This window comes from Sus scrofa, chromosome 7 (assembly GCF_000003025.6).
Source record: "Sus scrofa isolate TJ Tabasco breed Duroc chromosome 7, Sscrofa11.1, whole genome shotgun sequence".
In the NCBI taxonomy this organism is placed as follows: Eukaryota; Metazoa; Chordata; class Mammalia; order Artiodactyla; family Suidae; genus Sus; species Sus scrofa.
The window spans coordinates 63,518,208-63,539,774 of record NC_010449.5 but is presented as its reverse complement, the minus strand read 5'-3'; the positions used below and the strand labels follow the sequence as shown (position 1 = coordinate 63,539,774).

The window sequence follows — 21,567 nt, the reverse complement described above, 5'->3', positions numbered from 1 at the left end:
CTAAGTGAAGTACAGTGAGGTCCCTTCATTGGAGTTTCCTTGGGAAACAGGAAAGGAAAGTTTCTTTCTTAATGTAGACACTTAAAACAGGAAGCACCCTCCACATAGGTTTTCTACTCAATATTTGAAAGAGAAAGTTTATTTATACCTTGGGAAGTGTTCCAGGTAAAAATATTATTAGATTTTACAGCAATGATATAAAATGAGGCTGAGAATAACAGTTTAACATACAACAGATTTTCACTATTTGTGCCATCATCCTTTTTTTTCCCTTTCTTTTTTTAATGTTTGCCTCTCAGGATGTAGTGAAGATTGGCTAGTTGATCACAATGACAGGAAATAACTTGTGAAAAGAATTATCCAGGAGATCACCATGACCAGAGCATTATTATTTAATAACAGTAATGGGAAAACACAGTTGACATTTTTCTGTCTCTGTTCTAACATACCAGTATCTTTACTTATATGGTTATTTATATAACACTTGCATATACCCCACAAAGATATGAATGAAATTTTACCCTCAGTCCACCACTCTTCTCCTTTGGAAAGTCTTAAGGGGGATATTTCAGAAAGGAATAATTAAAAGAAAAATAACGTAACTCACATTCTTTCATTTTATATATCCAATTTAAAAAGAAATTTATTTTTGCAGTCAGCTACCTGGGTTTACTACAAATCATTTCAAATGATAAAACTCTGATTGTGACTTATTATTTGTCTCATTGGTAAAAAATCATGAGGAGTTCAAATAAGACAGAAATCACACAATTCTTTCTGCCCAGTGGCTATGCAATTTGTTAAAACTCTTGAGTATGACCACTGGGCAAAGACAGTAATACAATGACCCAGCACCCTCTCCGGGGCTTGTTGTGAGGGAGTGTAGCCAACAAGCCTTGCTTGTAGAAAGATAGAGAATTAGTATCTGCTTGCTATGTGAGAACATCATTTACCAAGATTAGATGAACAATCACTAATTGGGGCTATTTCCAATTTTGTAGTATCACAGGTTGGATTTAACACATGAGCTATGTCATTTGATAATGGGTTGCCTTCATTATAGCATTTGGCAGAGGAATTTTTGGCATCACTCAATGGTTTGAGTAAAAAGTTGAATGTGCTTCGGTCTTAGCTAAAATAAAAATTAAGGTAGATTGTACTTTCATTTAACTAAAAAAAATCCAAAAACATAATTTTAAAGACTAAAAAAAGTTATTGAGCTAGAAAAGTTGTCTGGAGAAAATAAAATAAAATGCTTGAAACTTACAATATTGTGTAGCGTACTTATGAATAGAATATGCAAGTAAAATATGGGAAGGACTGTAATAAGAAAGGACTTGAAAAGGTGGAATAAGAACATATAAGAGAGCTGCTAAAGTAGGTACATCAGTAGGAGAACTTGGATGGTGGTCAGTGGGTGAAAGGAAATTTCTCCCTTTACTATTTGAAGAGTTAACCTTTAAATGACGATATGTTATTTTAAAGTTTTTTTCAATTAAAAATAGTTTTGGACACATTAGTCAAGTGTTATTAGTATTTGTGGTGTTTGCTTTATTGTGAGTATTATCAATCACTATGAGCTTACCTCAAATCAATTTTAGCAAGTTGTTGGATTACAAATGACAAGTGAAAAAAGTAAGTATATAAAACCCTGTGAGAAAGCAGTTGGGGTGGGGTGGGCTGAGGGGGATTAAAACAAAGTATTACAATGCTCTGATTTACTCAATCCTTTTTTACATTGTACGTTCTAAACCTCGTTGAATCTCTGCAGATTTCATAATTTCAGTTTTATCCGACTCATCCACCTTATAATTATGAATAGATGGACATAATTAACTGAATCACTTTGAGAGAAGAAAAAAAATACCCTATTTAAGGCTAATTAGATGAATCATGAATGCCTGGAAGAATGCATTTCAATAAGGGGAAAAACTTTGGGTAAAAATGTAATGAAGTTTCCAATTGCATTTGACCACAGAGAATATAGATAAACATCCATTCCATGCAGATTATTAACTTGTATTGATTTAGAAACTCAAAGTCTCTACACTGCCATTGCCTCCAGGGGAGACCTGATTGCACGTACATGTCACATTCATAAAAAACATGGTGCACTAATTGGGAGTCTCCCGCCATCTGCACACTTGCTTCCAGGCGCACATGAAATGATCAATGGGAAGGCAGGGTCAGTCCAGGCAGTCTGTGAGTGAAATTAAAATAATAAAATGTCTAAACATTTAACTGCAAATAGGAAATCTTTATACCCACCCACACCCTATTCTGTAGCATAAAGCTAAGGCACAATTATTCATATACCTCAAGTAATTTGCAGGCTCCATACAAAATCTCATTTAAAATAAGAAATTGCTATTTCTGCACATTTATTCTACCAAATGCCAGCTAATTGCTGCAATGGCCATTATAAAGAATAATTTTCGCTTAGTGAAAAAAAAAAAAAGGAATGAAGAGAACATTTTCTGGTTTTGTTCCACTGCGAAGGCTCTATTCAGTGAATACTGAATGCACAGCGTTTCACTGCTACATTTATTATGCTGAGAGGTCAAGTATTACACAGCATCTTGTATTACGCTTTGCATGCTAAGTATTTCACTTCACAAATTGACCCTCCGGTGTACTTACTACATAATGCTTTAAAAACCCAGCTAAAACGCAGGACAATTAGCAATACTTTCACTTCCAGTTAACAATGGGAACACCAATGTAGGTGATTGCATTTACAGTGTAGCTTTCTTCACAAAACATTTTTGACACATTAAGGTACTTTGGAATTGTGCAGTACCAGTCCTCTCTTATGAATGGCTTTCCAGCATTTGCAGAGAGAAACAGTTACTGTATGTTAGGGCTCAATTGAAAAGAATTCAGCCACGGCCTTATGAAGCACCAATTAGGGTGATATTATATCATAAAAAGCTGTAATATCCATTTTCAGACTTGTGCATCAGCCAATACAAAGTAGGACACAATTAAAAAGGTATACAGTTTAAACTCTTGAAACTGTTAAATTTAATTAGGAGTTCAGTATGGGGGAAAAAGTGGGGGGAGGGTACAAAGAAAAGGAAGTTTTCTGCGAGCTGGAGGATCTGCAGGAGCTAGTGGCCCTGGGAAGACCACATAAGATGGTCCTTCCTGTTTAAACCACCTTTAGTTAATATAAGTCTAAGGGGTTTGCTTGGCCCCAGCCCACCAGCTTTGGAGGTCAGATGAATATTCATGCCCACCAGGAAGTGTTGCTTTCCAGTAATTCTGGTGTCTGCTGATGTCTGTGAGGGAGAGGGCAGAACCTGCTCTGGACCTGGGAAGAGGGAATGTGGTATTGATGTTCTCTTGCCCACACAGATCAAACACAATTAAAAGGGAGTTAACTGCATTGCTTTTCATGAAGAAAGTCACAGATAATTGGGAAATAAAATGAACATGGCCAGATTGGTGTAAGCGTCTTTGCAGGCTTGGCTCCCAATGTAATGTTTAAATACTGCAACCTGCATGAAATCCCACTTTGAGGTGACAGCCGGCAGGTAATTATCAGTAAAACAACATTATCAAAGTTCTTGTGCATAGCATGTTTGACCGACTGGAGTGCTTCTCCTTACAAATCCCGCTAATATCCATTTCAATCTGCTTTAATATGTTCACAAGTTGGGGCTTATTTTGAATTCCACTGGGTAAATGAGGACAACACACTTTGATTTGCATACTATACACATTTCTTTCATTTATAGAGGGTTTCCAGAGTATTTTTTTTTTAAAGGAAACTGCTAACATCCAGGATCCAAAAAAAAAAAAAAAGTCTTCTGATTTGAGAAGGTCTCTCTTCAATCCAAAAGGTTACTTCAGGCCTTTTAAATTTTCCACCTCTTTCCTGTTCATCAAATAACCAGACCTGAAGTGACATTTTATTGATGGGATAATTAGAGTTTGGGATGATCTAAAACCAGATATTCCACGTTTTCTTCTTTCTCAACCAACTCTTCATGACCTTAAAAAATCAGCGAACAGAAAAGAGGTATTTCATTAAAGATCCAAGGATGCCCCCCTTTCGAACCCACTGTCAGTTCCAGATAATTCAGAAGACACAGTCATTACTTTGGTGCAAGATCTGATACTCACCGTGGTTTCTAATGCTTTGAATTAAACTAAGGCAATAAAATAGTGATCAGTCCCATGGAAGTCTGCAGTACAGTTACATTAAATTGTACAAGCTGGTTTTGTTTTTATTGGTCAAACATGTAACAAGAGACATATTTTTACTAGGAGATTCTGCCTTTGAAAACTGGGTCAGTCAGCAGATTTTAAGGTGGTACTGGTACGAAGATGTTTTCTCTTTTAATGAAAATGGGAACAAAATGATGAATGTGATTAACATAAGAGGGATTTTAAGAGATATGAATGTGAAGGGGTTTAAATAATGCTCAAGCACTCGCATAGGAATTATACACTGAGCAATCCAGACTCTATCCAATCTTTTTTCTGTGTTTGATGCCCCTTCCTAAATGAACAAGATGAGGAGGTTCAGTTTGCAAGTTTTAATGACAATTCAGTAGCTTGTTGTATTAAGATTCTGAGATGACAAGAGATTTTGCAAATGTTTTCCTAAGTTCATTTTCTGACTAATGGTATTTTTGAAATTCTCACCATATGAGGGGGCTGAGAGAATTAATTATCCCATGTGGTCTGGAATTGATTTGGTGATGAAAATTGCTGCTGAGGTATCAAAGATCTATTTTTATTCTTTTCTTCAGGACAAGAAATGTCTCTTCGTCTATTAATCCGTTCTATCATTAATGGCAAATGGCTTAGGCATCTGTACCTCGCTTTCCTTTCATTGTAGTGTTTTATCTTCTCTGTACCCAGAGCTCACTCTTCCCTACCAGTCAAGAAATAATCAAATTTTTCATTCACCATAAATATCCATCTATACTACAGAAGTAGTAAAAAAATGAAGTAGAACTATACCACTTGACTTGGAAACATCTTCCTGAGGCATTTCCCAGTGAAAAAGATAAATGTTGGAAGAGTATATACAATATGATTCTATTTTTTTTAAATGGCCCTCAAAGAACCCATTCATGGGAATGTAATATTTTATGTACACGTATGTGTATATATAGGGTTATATGAATATAGATTAAAATATGCAAAGATACAAGCTAGTTTGATAACAAAGATTGTGGTATGGGTCAGGGTAGCAGGAAAAGAGATGAGCAGAGATGAGGTTTGCAAAAGGAAAAAGAAAACAAACAGTCTGTACCAAAAAAAACCCAACATTTGTACTATAATCCCATTTGTTCATCAATGCAAAGATTTATATACAGTGAATATATACACAATCTCTAGTTATAATAAAAATGCAAATATGATCATATAAAAACAAATGAAACATTCCAAACTCATGGTACTTTGACTTGAGGGAAGTCAATCAAAAAAAGATTTAAACTGACACAATCTCTAGTTATAATAAAAATGCAAATATGATCATATAAAAACAAATGAAACATTCCAAACTCATGGTACTTTGACTTGAGGGAAGTCAATCAAAAAAAGATTTAAACTGTTACCACTTGATGGCAGGTGCTTCCCAGAAGTAGAGGGAATCAATGTTGGCATTTTGTGAAAGGATGCCATCTGGGTGTGTGTTTGTTGGATCTCCAAAATATAGAGATCTGCCATCAGTCATGCCCACCCTACCTCCACTCTTCAGGTTCTTTCCAGAGAAAACAGCCTCAAACTTCTTATGCATAGGGGCTGAAGGCTATCCTACTTGGCTCAGTCTCTAAACAGGAGAATGAGTTCATTATACTTGCTGTTAGCTAATTTAATAACGATGGTTTAACCTAATTTTTCTTCTAATTGATAGGTGTGGCACACCTGTCTAGGCAAAGGTTTGTAATGAAAACGAAAACTGATGTACATTTGGACTGGACCTTCCACAGACAAAACCACTTATTTGACAGCCGTGTAGATTCAAGGAAGCTGCTGGGCCTGGTTGCAGCCTAGAAATAACCAGCAGTCTTGCTATAGCCACTAAATGACTGCTTTTCTTTAATTGCAGTCTTTGTTACCTCTGAAAACTATTTTCAGCCTTTAGTCAACTACATTGCAAACAGATTGCTTAAAAAATTGTTTAAAACATCTTTGAAAAATTTGAAGCTTCCATTCTTAATGCAGATATCTAAGTGTCTCTCAAGGTCGCCTAACATTTCAAAGCAGTGGAGACACCAGGAAAGGAGTACAAAGATTCCTGATTTCCATCACTTAGCCCTTACTATTGGCCTCAACTTCCACAGCCAAGCTGGTGAGACAGAGAGAACACGTTGACTGAATCTGGCACCAGCTCCACAGCGCACAGTTATGTCACTTTCTCTCTCTACAGCCTAGTGCTCTCATGTTTTCTCTAATATACGACCTCAGAAAAGCCTGTTCTTTTACCTAATAACACTTATAAAAATTTGTAGTTACATTCTTATATGTTTGACTCTTTGTCTCCTCCACTAAAACATAATCTCTATACAGATAAGGAACAATATACTATTACCCCAACACCCAGCAGAATGGCTGACATACTCAAATTTAACAAAAATTTACTGATTTAATTGATGAGTGAACATATAAAATGAGGAAAGTTATCTTAAAGTATTCCCCTGACTTTTATAGTATAGGATCTCCTAAATGCAAGGGACTTTGATTTTTAATTTTAGGCCATAATTATGTCATTCTGCTCAAACATCATCTATTAGATTAAGTGCCTAAGTAAGCTTGGCTCTGTTTTGCATAGTTGCTCTCAAAAAGGGGGAAAAAGACTAGACCTATTCATCATAGTTCCATATCTCTGTAGGAGTCTGCAAGATGACATTTCATCCATATCTTTGCCTCCTTGCAGAACCACAGTTCAGGCAAGATAGATATTAGTTGTGTATTCTAAAAAACTTTCAACCTCCCCTGCTATTTTGTTCGTGGATCTTAAAATCCTAACAGTAATCAAAGAGTTACTAGAAGGAAGGAATTCACAGAAGGAAGAGGACTTAGAATTGTCTACTTCAGTGATTCTCCAACTACATTTTAGCAGTGGAACCCTATTTTTCAAAAAGAAATTGTCTGCAGAAACTCAGTATTTTATGTGTTCATCTATATCTATATAGATAGGTATAGACTTTGGTAGGAAGGAAGGGAGGGGGAGAGAGAGAGAAGGGGAGAGAGAGAGGAAGGAAGAAAAAAGTGAAAAAAGGACTCTGTCTTGGTGAAGTGAGAAAGGCATCTGCAGAGCATCCTCCCTCCCCTCATCAAGCTCTGCCTCCTCCTTCCCACTGGGCCCCTGCTCCAGCATCCCTCTGCCTCTCCACCTCCCTGCTGGTCCATAGTGCCCCTTAAGCCACCACTAAAACCAGTCATTACAAACAGTTTGAAAGCCACCAGTTTGAATGAATATCTCCTTTTAATAAATAAGGAAACTAAGACTTGATGACTGGGTCACCCTCCTTTTTAGTATTCCAACTAATTTCTTCCAAAAGTAAGCCCACTGTCTTTTTGTTTCTTGTTATATTATCCTGTACAGTTTTCTCCAAAATAATTTTATCTGACTCCAGATCATCATTGCTCAGCATATTCTTCCTTTAGTTAAACCACCATAGTTTAATTTTACTCATATAACTTTATTTCAATGAAACACTTTTTGAAAATATAAAAATCTTATAAGCACTGCTTTCTTGCTACAAAAATATAAAAATGTTTTTAAAATAAAAAAATATTGACCATTATAATTACAAGTCTAAATTTGGCTTGTGTTTCTTATGAAGCTATGGAGGTGAATTAAAAGATAGCATTTAACATTGTCAGGTGGAACCAAAATCTCCTTATTCAAATGGGGAGGATATAGATACAGTTACTTAACATAAAATAAAAGCTATGTCTACCAAATCACAGACATGCAGTTATTGATCTGGAATTGGCACAATGACAAACTACTCTCAAATCTTCCTCTTCCCAATTAAGGTGTCTCTCTTGAACTGATTGAAAGCTGTTTGATAAGTATACTTTTTTCAAGATGGTGTGCTCAGTTGGGGGTCTTTTTATTAAACTGAAATTCCATCATTAGCCTTGACTAGCACCAGCTGCTGTATAAATTCTGTGTTGATGTAGACCTCCACTGGTATTCCAAATATTGCAGGTGAATCTCTGACTCCATAAGCCTCAATCATGCAGTATGAATAATTAACATCTGATAAATGCAGAATAGAAAGAATTCTCATGACAAGACACAGTAGTACGGTCATAATCCCATCTCAGCTCCTCAGAAGATTGAACCAAATAGGACATTAGTTGAAGAGGTGGAGAGGCATTTCTAAATCTCTCCACTTCTTAGTTTTTCCCTATGCCTGATCAGAAATGGGAAAACAGATGAAATGTTTTAATTTTGCAGCAAAGGTAAAAACAGAACCCAAGATTTAGCATAGTCCAATGATGTTTACTTGAGCATTCTAATTCCTGAACAATTCCCAAGAATTTGGGACTCATACCAGCATTCGTAAGGTAACTGTTCACCCTTCTAAATAGTTTATAGTTCACCATTACTTTAACACAAAATTTCCATGAAATAATAAAATATATTAAAAGGAAATATGCCATGATAGTACAGTGGTTTGGAGCAGAATGTTCTGGAGTTCAATTTGAGTCTCATTTTCCTCATCAATAAAATGGGAATAATATTAGCATCAGTCTAATGGGGTTACTTTAAGCACCAAATAAGAGAATACAATCCTAGTAGTTAGCATAGCACAGTGTATTCATGATTATGTGGTTCATGCACAGGAAATATGATTAGTGAAATAAAGTTGAAAAAAGTTTAAATCTAACATGGATGGACAGAAGCCTTGCAACCAAAAAAATTTTAAGTACCAATCTATAGTTTGTATTTCACTAGCTGATCATTCTAAGATGAGAGAGTAAACAGTAAAATAAATTGCATTAGTATTATTCACCAAACACCTGCCATAACTTGTAACTCCCCCTTGACAGATGAATACTTGATGATAATTACCTCTCAGTTAGTCGATGGTAAGGATAACTGCATACCCAGATAATCAAAAAACGTCTTTTCAGACCATAGGTTCACATTAGCATGAAGCCAATAAGCAGGGGGAAAGCTTTTTAAAGTTCTTTCTCATTTATTTCTACTGCACTCATTGGTGAAACACAGTTTAAAAAAAAAAAACAGATATAGATTAGACTCAAGAAGAACAAGAACACTAGGTAAAAGGATTAGGCGTTTCACAGGAAGAGAATCTGCCAAAGTATGAAGTTGGTGCCTTTCTTTTAGTGAATATTCTTATTTTTTAGCGTTGTTTTTTGTTTTGTGTCTGTTTTGCTTTTTAGTGCTGCACATGTGGCATATGGAAGTGCCCAGGCTAGGGATCAGAGCTGCAGTTGCTGGCCTACACCACAGCCACAGCAACATGGGATCCCAGCCTCATCTGCAACCTACACCACAGCTCACAGCAACACCGGATCCTTAACCCAGTGAGCGAGGCCAGGGATTGAACCCATGTCCTCATGGATACCAGTTGGGTTTGCTTTCACTGAGCCACAATAGGAACTGGGACATTAGGTTTGATGCCAGTGATAAAGTGCTAATATGCTTGTCCACACGTGTCATCAGATTTCTTCAAGAGTAAGTTATAGCATGTCTCTTGTCATGTCAGGAGTAGAAGGGCCAAAACAATTAGGTGAATAATCGTAAGCACTCACTAGATGTCATTTGTTGCTATTAGTGTCAGTTTTATCTTCTGTGGGAACGAGGCAGACAAGGAAGGATTTGTTCCTAGAATCTAGAATGGGCTCTCTCATGCCAGCGAGGTGGGCACTCGTAGGACAGCTACAGCAGAGGGTTGTAGACAGAGGCCTGGCCATGTGAGCACAGTACCTGAAGCTGATGATGACAGACAGGCAGCAGATGTTGTGTCTGAGAGGGCTGACAGCCACGGTCAGGGCTTTTGCTTTTCAAACACAACTCCAGGCTAACAAGAGATCGGTGAGTTCTTTAAACTGGTGCCGCCCATCACTTCCACTGAGAGATGGCAGGATTTGTCTGGGACCTGAGCTGGGAGACAGGAAAGTGATCTTGGAAAGGTGAGCCAAAGGGAAAGGGAGGAAAAAGTCAAAGAACCCAGCAGGTGGTGGTTACCTTACAGCCACTTGGTATTAGGCAATGGAAGAGAGGAGGAAGCAGGTTACAGCAGAGGCTTTTACAGAGAATGAGCGGGATACACATTTGGCCTGGGTGAAGACTGGGGGTCCCAACTGGTCCCCACTGGTCTCTTCACTCCTAGTCTATGTAATAAGTGTCCTTTCATCCTGATCCTTTAAATGTGATTGCTCTAGACTCATTTGGAGGTCCATCCACGATAGCAGTTTTAACAGTTTCGGTCCCCTTCTGATGAATCTGAAGCATGCATGTTTGCAGTGGTACTTCCCTCTTAAACTTTTTAGAATGTAGGGGTCAAATCTATGTAGTTCTTTCTGAACAGTGTGTAACACTATACACAATTATCATTAATATCTTTAAGATGAAGAATATGCTATTTTGCCACTTACAAAATAAAAAAGATGAGTGAGATTCATAAAGCCCCCTTTTTTGGTACTAATATCAATAGGACTTGAAGAGTTAGTACTGTGCTGGTAAGAAAACAGCAGTATCACTTCCAAACCTTAATATGAAACTGGCTTTCCTGTTTCTCTTAAAATGTTTAATGTTTTAATCCCAATTTTGGAAGACTAGTGTAGGGAAATAATCAGCAAAATGAACAAAGATCATCTGTAAACACATGAGCACCTAGATGCCTAACTATGGAAAAATGGCCAAGTGAAGCTTGATACATCTGTAAGATAGGAATACTAGCAGTCATCAAAAATCATAGTTACTGACAGACTCAAAAAAAAATTCACATTAAAACAGCAAGTGAAAAGAGTACATACAGCATGTTTTCAACTATGTTTTTCTAAAGCATAGAAATATTGGAAAAAATACACCAAAATGCTTTAAAAAAAAAAAAAGGAAGAAAGAAAAAGTAGGAGACAGAGTAGATGACAGCAGAGAAAAAAATGGCTTGAAGGTGAACAGCAAGGAAACAGGTACCAAGTAAAGGGAAACTAAGTTTTTGAACACCTACTGTGTGCTGATTCAGCTTTAGAGTTATATGTCTAGCTACTCAATGGACAAACCACAGCTTCATAAAACCTCAAATTCAGTATCTTCCAAGCTGCACTCACCTTCCCCCCAAACCTACTCTAGTTCCATTTTCTCTACATTGGTGCTGGTAATGGCACCAGCACCAAAGCAGGACTCATTGGAGCTTTAACCAGGTCTTTCCCCTCTCCCTCAACCCCAAAGCACTCTTCTTTGGCCCCCATAGCATGACATTCAGTTCAGACCCTACCATTCCTCACTCGTATCCCATCCCTCCACTGCCCCACCACTACCTCTAATCCATCCTTTGGCATGAATGCCGTCCAAGAGATCTTTCTAATAAGCAAAGTAATTATGTCAGTTCCTCCTCAAGACTTTTCCACGGATTTCTAGTGTCCCTAAAATAAAGTCTAAACCTCTTAACATGCCTTGCAAATCCTCTTCAAGCCTCATTTTCCACACATCTCCTTCTGCACACCATAGCCCAAACATTCTTCCTGCTCTTCCCCCATTATAGGTGCTCTCTTCTCTCTTCTCTGTCTCTCTCTCTGTCTCTCTCTCTCTCTCTTTTTTTTTTTTTTTTTTTTTTTTTAGGGTTGCACCTGCAGCACATGGAGGTTCCCAGGCTAGAGGTCGAATTGGAGCTGTAGCCATTGGCCTACACCACAGAACAGCAATGCCAGATCCGAGCTGTATCCGCACCTACACCACAGCATGCGGCCATGCTGGATCCTTACCTAACCCAATGAGCAAGGCCAGCAATCAAACCTGCATCCTCATGGATACTAGTCAGATTCCTTTCTCCTGAGCCATGATGGGAACTCCCTCTCTTCTCTCTAGACATCTGCAGTGCTTGCAATACCATCTCCTGGCTTTCTGGTTAGATCCTTCCAAACATTAGGTCTCAGCTTATAATCACTTCCCTAAATTCAGGTTAATATCCTTTTTATAGGCATCCATGTATTGCACTGTACTGGAAATGCAATCCATGTATTGGAAAACTGACCTCCACTGAACCAACTCACTTGACACACATAATTTCCTTCGTAAAACATAGTGAATATAGCCCTGGCCGCACAAGGGGTCAAACGTGGTAAACTAACTCTCCAGTACACCCATCTAATTTCTGCTCCCATTAGTTGAATTTAATTGTATGCCTCACGAGAGTCAGATATGTTTGTTTCAAACTTACAGCAGTTTTACTTGTTATTATAACTCTATTATTCAACAAATATTATGTAAATTCATAAGATATGGTACAGAAGGAAAGTTGTTTCTATGTAAAATAATGTAGAAAGACAAATATGAATGGCTAAAAAACTTCTGTCATATTACATGTGGGTGCAAAAGCTGCACATGGGGAAAAATCATAAATTCAAACAGACTATGATGCAGATTTTCAGGTATTTGAGTTCTTGTCCCAGTTTAAAGAAACTAAAACTGGAAATCAAAATACATATGCTGTGAGTGTGACTTATGCCAGAAAGATGACCTGGGACTTCAGTTATTGGACACATACCTAAAGAAAAAGTCCTTAGCACTATATCAAAAAATTGACAAAATAATGCTCATTTGTATGATTTTCTTAAATTGGGATGAAATTCACATAGCATACAATTAATCATTTTAAAGTGTATAATTTGGAGTTCTCTCATGGCACAGTGGGTTAAGGACTCAGCGTTGTCACTGCAGTGCCTTGGGTTGCTGCTGTGGCACAGGTTTGACCTCTGGCCACACACCATAGGGAACTTCCACATGCCCCAGCTGTGACCAAATAAATAAATAGATAGATAGTATAATTCAGTGGCATTTAGTGCATTCACAATGTTGTGCAACTACCACTTCACTCTGGTTCCAAAATGTTCTCACTACCCAATAAGAACCCTGTATCCTTTAAGTAATCATTCCCTATTCCCCCTCCCCTGTCCCCTGGCAACCCCTAATCTGCTTATTGAAATAGAACATTTAAAGCATATATATTAGGAGTTCCTGTTGTGGCTCAGTGGGTTAAGAACCCAATATGATGTCTGTGAAGATAGGTTCGATCCCCGGCTTACTCAGTGGGTTAAGGATCTGGCATTGCCACAAGCTGCAGTGTAGGTCACAGATGTGGCTCAGATCTGGTGTGGCTGTTGGCTGTGGCTGTGGCATAGGCCTCAGCTGCAGCTCCAATTATACCCCTAGCCTGGGGATTTCCATATGCTGCAGGTGTAGCCCTAAAAAGACAAATAAAATGAAATAAAATAAGTAGATAACATTTTTTATGATTCTCTGACTCGTTGGATTCACCTATTAACTACTGATCCAACTCAAGTTACACAAATGTGCTTTCCTTACAGCTCTATATTATTTTGGATTATTTAGTTTCCTGTCCCCACCCTGCTACCAGCCAGGCAGTGGGTACTCTGCAGACAGGGGCCACATTTGAGCTGTTCTCCATGGGTCTGCAGCACCTGGCACAATGTCTGGCACAGAAATTGCTCCATATTTGTGGGGTTAATTCACAATTACCAAGAAGTTAATTAATTTGTCCAAGGACATACAGCTAGTAAATCTGAGTCACAATTTCTGCCTAAGTCTCTCTCATGGCATACAAAGCAGAAAATGGGGCCTGTTTGGAAGGTGAATTGAGACAGCAATTATGCTAGAATTGACAATGAGGAGGGCTTACCATGTGCCCAATGCTGTTCTAAGCCCTTTCCAACTATTACATCATTTAATCCTCCAACAACCCTGCGAGATGAATAGTACTGTTAGCCCAGAAATTCCAGACTGGGAGATAGAGATGCCTAAGTCCAATGCAAGATTTATGGAAAACCAGAGGAAGGCTGTGAGTCCAGGAGCAGTTGGGTCAAATGCCAGGAATGAACCATCATCTTATTACCTTAGTAGTAAGTTTTAGGACTGGTATTAGGGAAGATGTTTAAGGTAAGATGTTTAAAACAGAGCCGTCTCTAGAGCTTGCCCTCCTACACACACACACACACACACACACACACACACACACACACACACACACACACACACACCTCACTTGTGCTTTGCTATAATTCTTATGGAAGATGCCACTTCAAGGCTTTCTGTGCTCTGATGAGTTCTACTGCCTGGTACAGCCATTTATCTACTGTACACTGGAGGGGAGAGTTTGGGGTAATTTCCATGTTCTTCTTTTTGCTTATCTATATTCTCTGGTTTTCTATAACCCATGTATACTTGTTGCAAAGTTTTTAAAATGAAGTAAAATTAAACAAGGATAAATATTCTTCGGTCAGTTTGTACCCAGTGCCCGATAACTCATTCTTCCCAAACCTTCACTCTTTTCCTTGGGCATAGAATGGAAGCGCTAAAAAGACACCAGAGGGTCTCTGGTTCAATCTCTTCTTTTGCTCCCTCTGCTTTATTACTAAGCAAATGGATACACTTAACACATCATGAAAGCTTTCTCTGTGTATGGAAAACTCCAAGCTGTTATATTAAATGGTAATATCACCACCAATAATAATAGTAATAATAGAGTCTGAGGCTTGTACAAAATAAATAGGCTGGTTGTTGAATGAATGTTGACCCAAAATAGAAGACTTTAAACAAAATGTTGCTCAGTATGTCACTCTGTTATCTATTTTTTAAATTGAAGCATAGTTGATTTACAATGTATGTTATCCACTTTTCAACATGATTCTAAATAAATTACACGCTAAAAATCCCATTTTTCATCACATACAAAAATAAACTAAAAATGGATTAAAGACCTAAATGTAAGACTTTAAACCATAAAACACAGGTGGAACACTCTTTGACAAATCATAGCAATATTTTTTTTTGTCTTTTTGAGGGCCACACCCACAACATATGGAAGTTCCCAGGCTACAGGTCAAATGGAGCTGCAGCTGCTGGCCTATGCCACAGGCACACCAACGCCAAATCCAAGCCACATCTCCAACCTACACCACAGCTCAAAGCAACACTGGATCCTTAACCCACTGAGGGAGGCTAGGGATCAAACCCATGTACTCATGGATACTAGTAGGGTTCATTACCACTGAGCCACAATGGGAACTCCATAGCAATATTTTTTTGGATACATTGCCTCAGTCAAGGGAAACAGAAGCAAAAAATAAACAAATGGGACCTAAATAAACTTAAAAGGCTTTGAACAGCAAAGGGAACCATTAATAAAACAAAGAGACAAAGAATGGAAGAAAATATTTGCAAATTATATGACTGACAAGGGGTTAATATCCAAAATATACAAACAGCTCATATCAATATCAATATCATATCAATATCAATGTTAGTACCAAAGAAATAACCCAATTAAAAATGGGCAGAAGACCTGAATAGACATTTCTCCAAAGAAGACATACAAACGGCTAACAGGCACATGAAAAGATGCTCAACATTCCTAATTAAAAATGCAAATCAAAGCAACAATAAGATATCACCTCACACCTTTCAGAACAGCTGTCATCAAAAAGTCTACAAATAATAAATGTTAGAAAGGATGTGGAAAAAAGAGAAAACTTATACACTGTTGATGCAGTCCCTATGGAAAACAGAATGGAGGTTCTTCAAAAACCTAAAAGTAGAGATGTCACATGATCCAGCAATTCCTCTCCTGGGTATATATCTGGAAAAAATGAAAACCCTAATTAGAAAAGATACTTGCACCCTGATGTCTGTAGCAGCACTATTTATAACAGCCAAGACATGAAAGCAACCCAAATGCCCATCAACACATGAATGGATAAAGAAGACGTGGTGTGTGTATATGTGTGTGTGTGTGTGTGTCTGTGTGTGTGTGTATAATCGAATATTACTCAGCCATAAAAAAGAATGCAAAAACATGGATGGACTTAGAGAATATTAAGCTTAGTGAAAAAAGTCAGAAAGAGAAAGATAAATATTGTATATCACATATGAAAGCTGAAAAATGATACAAATGATTGTATATGTAAAACAGAAACAGACTCAAAGATACAAAAAACAAAATAATGGTTAGCAGAGAGGAGAAAGACAAAAGGAGGGGCAAATTAGGGTTGTGCGATTAAGAAATACCTACTGCTATATACAAAATAGATAAGCAACAAGGATATATTGTATTGCGCAGGGAGTATAGCTATCACTATCTTGTAATACCTTTTAATGGAGTATAATCTATAAAAATACTGAATCACCATGCTGTACACCTGCAATTAATGTAACATTGTAAATCAACTATAGTTCAATTTGAAAAATCCCATTTTTAGACATAAAATCTTTTTTTTTTTTTGGTCTTTTTGCCTTTTCTAGGGCCACTCCCACGGCATATGGAGGTTCCCAGGGTAGGGGTCAAATCAGAGCTGTAGCCACCGGCCTACACCAGAGACACAGCAACACAAGATCCAAGCCGCGTCTGCGACCCACACCACTGCTCACGGCAACGCCGGATCCTTAACCTACTGAGCAAGGCCAGGGATCAAACCCACAATCTCATGGTTCCTAGTCAGATTCGTTAACTACTGCACCATGATGGGAACTCAAACACAAAATCTTTTAGTAACCTTTCTTCTAAAAGTGTATAGAATTGTGGGTTTTTTGGTGCTTTTTTTCTCTTCCCATTGCATATAAGAATAACACTCGTTTTTGTATACATAAATATAAATGTATTGTGAACTGAACAGATATTAAAATTTTTCGGGTCTGAAATAAAATATTTCTTTAATAAATACCTTCCTGTAATGTTTATGTCTTGGCCGTCATTTTCATCATCATCATCACTACAAACGTCTAGATGGAACTTGAAGTTTACAAATCATTTCTATAAACAATATTTCTCTTCACAGTTGCCCCACTATTCCCATTTTTATTAAGGAGGAAACTGAGGTGCATGGAGGCTGAGTGACTCGCTTAGGATCTCACAGCTGCTTCAGGTTCAGCGCCAGGTCTCAATCCCAATTCCGACAACTCTACATTCCTTATTCTTTATTCTACCACTCTACTGTTCATTTCTTTGGTTGCTGGAGTTTAGGAGTGGTGGTACTTGGCCTGATCTAGAAATTTTAAAATTAAACTTTTTTTTTTCTTGTCTTTTCTAGGGCCACTCCTGTGGCATATAGAGGTTCTCAGGCTAGGGGTCTAATTGGAGCTGCAGCTGCTGGCCTATGTCACAGGCACACCAACGCCAAATCCAAGCCACATCTCCAACCTACACCACAGCTCACGGCAACGCCAGATCCTTAACCCACTGAGCGAGGCCAGGGGTCGAACATGCAACCTCATGGCTCCTAGTTGGATTCGCTAACCACTGCACCACAATGGGAATTCCTAGAATTAAACCTTTGAGTAGCTTTCTTTATTTACCACAACCCCTAGGAACCAACCCAGGGGTATGTACCTAGTCTGAAAGGAACCCTCCTATGTTATTCCACATCTGTCCACACTTTTAAATCTAGCTCTAAATTTTATGGACATGCCTTTGAAAAAAATTGAAATTTGCAGAGAGAGAGATAGGGAAAAGAAAGTAGGTTTTAGAATTTTTCTCTTTATTACAGTTGGTGGCAAAGTAATGAATGTCTCCCTCTAGTCACTAATGTTTAAAAAATTCTTTGAGGAGTTCCCGTCGTGGCGCAGTGGTTAACGAATCCAACTAGGAACCATGAGGTTGCGGGTTCGGTCCCTGCCCTCGCTCAGTGGGTAACGATCCGGCGTTGCTGTGAGCTGTGGTGTAGGTTGCAGACGCGGCTCGGATCCCGCGTTGCTGTGGCTCTGGCGTAGGCCGGTGGCTACAGCTCCGATTCGACCCCTAGCCTGGGAACCTCCATATGCTGTGGGAGCGGCCCAAGAAATAGCAACAACAACAACAACAACAAAAAGACAAAAGACAAAAAAAAAAAAAATTCTTTGAAAACATGGAGTATGAACAAAATGCTCTATTGGGAGGAAGCAAATAGGCAATCGAGGGTGAGGCAGTACCCCGTAAGAGAACCAGACTGTGGTGCAAGACTGAAATTCTGGATGTAAGCATGTCAAACCTGTGAAGCACCTTGCCTCAGAGAGTAAGCAGGTAAGAGCTATGGCATGCATCTCCCTAAGCATGTCACATGCATATTTGAGACATATTTATACTAAAAAATTATTCATTGTTTACCTGAAATTAAATGTAACTGGGCATCTTGTATTTATCTGGCCACCCTACCCTAGGGGCTGATCCCTAGGGTAGCCTTGGGACAGGTGCAGAGAATGCTTATTTGGAGACATTCCTGATAAGCCAAGAGATAAAGCTAAGCTGGTATGAGACACTGGAATTAAGGCCTTGGTTGTATATACCCATCTATTTTGTGTGTTTCATCATCCACTTGGGCGTTTTGTCTTTGATTGAAAGTCTCTATAAACTGTGCCTGGGTACCATGGCGTTAATCACAAGCCTCCTGAAGTATTTTCATATTGTGTGTAGTCAACGCCCATATCCTTAGGATTTAAAGTAAGAAATACTCGCCACAACATTTAGTTAAAATTACAAAGGGAGTACAAATTAAGCCATCGTTTTGTTAAAGTGTATAAGTCTTATTTAACTTCCCCTATGTTCTTACATGTGTGTTTGTATAACTGTTTGTCAAGACTTGCACTGATAAAGTATTTCAATTAGCTGCTAAAAGAAATATATTTAATGAGTTACAACTGATGTACATTTGGGCTAAATACCTATAATCAGAGTTGTTTCTCACCTGAGTCCCTCTTACGGATGTTATGTAACAAGTGGTCCTGATTGCAGGCAATTTCTTGTTTAACGTGTTCATATTTGTGGGTAATCAAATAAAAATAATGACTCACTAGTACTTTGCCAAAGAACCTGATTCTAGGTTTAGGCTGGATACTTTATCTTTTCTGGAAACCTTGTTTCCAAGTCACCAGGTCTTCTCAGATCCTTTTCTACAGGATCTTGATTTGAGACCAAGAGCGTAAATAATAGAGGGGTTGGGGGGGGGACTAAAGAAACCAGTGAATGGAAGGTGGTGAATCATGGTGAGTCACTTGTCTTCATGCTCACACCCCCACCCCCATGTTGCCAGCCACTTGCTGCCAGCTCCCTGGATACCCGGGGCTTATTACTTGGGTGTAGCATTATGGACAAAAATGACTAAAACGAGCCAAAAAGGGAGGAGCAGCAGCAGCAGGAGGAGAAGATTTAGTGCAGAAACATACAAAGAAGTAAAATTCCCCTCATCCACTAGCAGTCTTTTCTGCCCCTGTGTGGTCTGTGTGATGATTATATCACTCTTCAACCATTTTATAATCATAAAATCATCAACACCTTTTTTTTCTCACAAGCTATTATGCTCTACCTCCTTTTCATCATAACCTCTCATAATCTCAGTTCATGGAAGTGACCAGAGAATTCTCAAGATCTAATTCTATCCCACTACTTTTCCCCAAATCACCTTAAAATGTGGTGTTCTGGGAAATTTATGGAGCACATCCTTGCCAACGAAAAGTAGCATTTCTGTGGCAAGGCAGCCAATCTCTCTTTGTAACTCAGAATAAGACCTTAAAAGTTAAAGAAAATTTTCATATTGCTCAATTTCATGGCTTAAGCAGATCAACTCACTCAGAGGTGGCCACTCTGAACTGCCTCACCTGTAGGAAGTTTAAGGAATGAAGTCTATTCCATGTCTCACATATGACCTGTTTATAAGAAATTCCATCTCTGGGAACTTTTTAGAGAGCATTATTCTTCCTCCAAGCTCTACTGAACATAATTTCCACGAGACAGTGGATCTAAGAATATGGTAAGAAAAAATCAGTGGTCTCTAAAGGCTTCTTTCTTCTGTTCAGAGTCTCCTTGTCCTGTCCCATATACTGTTCTTTAGCCCACATCAGTGTAGCTAAGCATTCCCAAGAAAATGCAGAGCTTGGAGGGGGAAATTTTATTTTATAACGTAAATTTACTAAATATAATTTTTGAATGTAACATATTCACATGGTTCAAAAATTAAAATGACTAAGAAAGTATGCCTTGAGAAGCTGTGCTTCACCCCTTTTCCCATCCACCCCACGACCTGATGCCCCCTAGGGGTTAGCACTTGTATTAGTTTTTAATGGGGTCCTCCAATGTTTTTATGCATGTAACAATACATATTCTTATTTTCCTGTATTTCTTATACAAAAGGAAATATATGCTACACATATGTATGTTCCACACATATATATGTTCTGCAGCTTCTTCTTTCATATAGAAATATATCCTAGAGATCACTTTCTATCAATGCATAGAGAGCACTTATTAAACCTGGCAAAGTGTCCTTGTTAACAGCACTCAGGATGTTCCTTAACTCACATCACAAACAACTCTGCAGTGAACAACTGGTTTATGTATCCTTTTGTTCACATACAGCATACATTTCCAGAAGTGGGAATTCATAGGATTTTTTTATTATTTATTTTTATTTATTTAGTCTTTTTTTTTTTTTTTTTTTTTGTCTTTTTGCCATTTCTTGGGCTGCTCCCGCAACATATGGAGGTTCCCAGGCTAGGGGTCGAATCGGAGCTGTAGCTGCCAGCCTATGCCAGAGCCACAGCAATGCGGGAACCGAGCCACGTCTGCGACCTACACCACAGCTCAGAGTAACGCCAGATCATTAACCCACTGAGCAAGGGCAGGGACAGAACCCGCAACCTCATGGTTCCTAGTCAGATTCGTTAACCACTGCGCCACGACAGGAACTCCTGTCTTTTGTCTTTTTAGGGCCGCACCTTTGGCATATGGAGGTTCCCAGGCTAGGGGTCTAATCGAAGCTATAACTGCTGGCCTACGCCAGAGCCATGGCAATGCCAAATCTGAGCCTGGTCTGCGACCTACACCACAGCTCATGGCAACGCCGGATCCCTAACCCATTGAGCGCAGCCAGGGATCAAATCCGCAACCTCATGGTTCCTCGTCAGGTTCATTTCCTCTGTGCCACGACGGAAACTCCTTCATAGGATTTTTATTAAATACTTCTGTCTTAACACTTATCAAAAAGTAGCCTGTATTTTAGTGTGTGCAGTCTCTTCACCATTTTATGAGGTTCTGGAAGGCATGAACTGTGTTTCATTCATCTTTGCATCCACAGGCCCTACCATGGCACCTAGCATGCTAATACTGAATACAAACTAAACTTCTTAGTATAACAACCTTGAGAACATTAAAGTAACCCTCAACTTAAAAGGCTGAGATCTTGGGTGTAAATTAAAAGTCACTTCCAAGTTTCTATTTAAGGATAAAAATGGGACTCATAAAATGCCAGGCCAGATGAAAATATTGAATGAGGAGTAGCAGTTTCAAGGATGAGGATATCTCTTCAAATCCAGTGATAGGGTCATGTCATATAAATGTTCTGGATTCTTTGAACAGA

General features: G+C 38.6%; 1 long non-coding RNA gene across 3 annotated transcripts in view; it reads right to left on the bottom strand.

Moving 5' to 3' along the window:
• LOC102161914 overlaps positions 376 to 21,567 on the bottom strand; it is a 45,331-nt gene continuing 24,139 nt past the window's right edge. The window contains exons 4-5 of one of the 3 annotated variants that reach the window (XR_001297925.2): positions 9,935 to 10,111; positions 376 to 3,997 (exon numbers count right to left, since the gene is read on the bottom strand). This is a non-coding gene — a long non-coding RNA (uncharacterized LOC102161914). Of the gene's footprint in view, positions 3,998 to 9,934; positions 10,112 to 15,792; positions 15,825 to 21,567 lie in introns of those variants that run through there. The other 2 variants (XR_002345853.1, XR_002345854.1) reach the window with 2 other exon arrangements.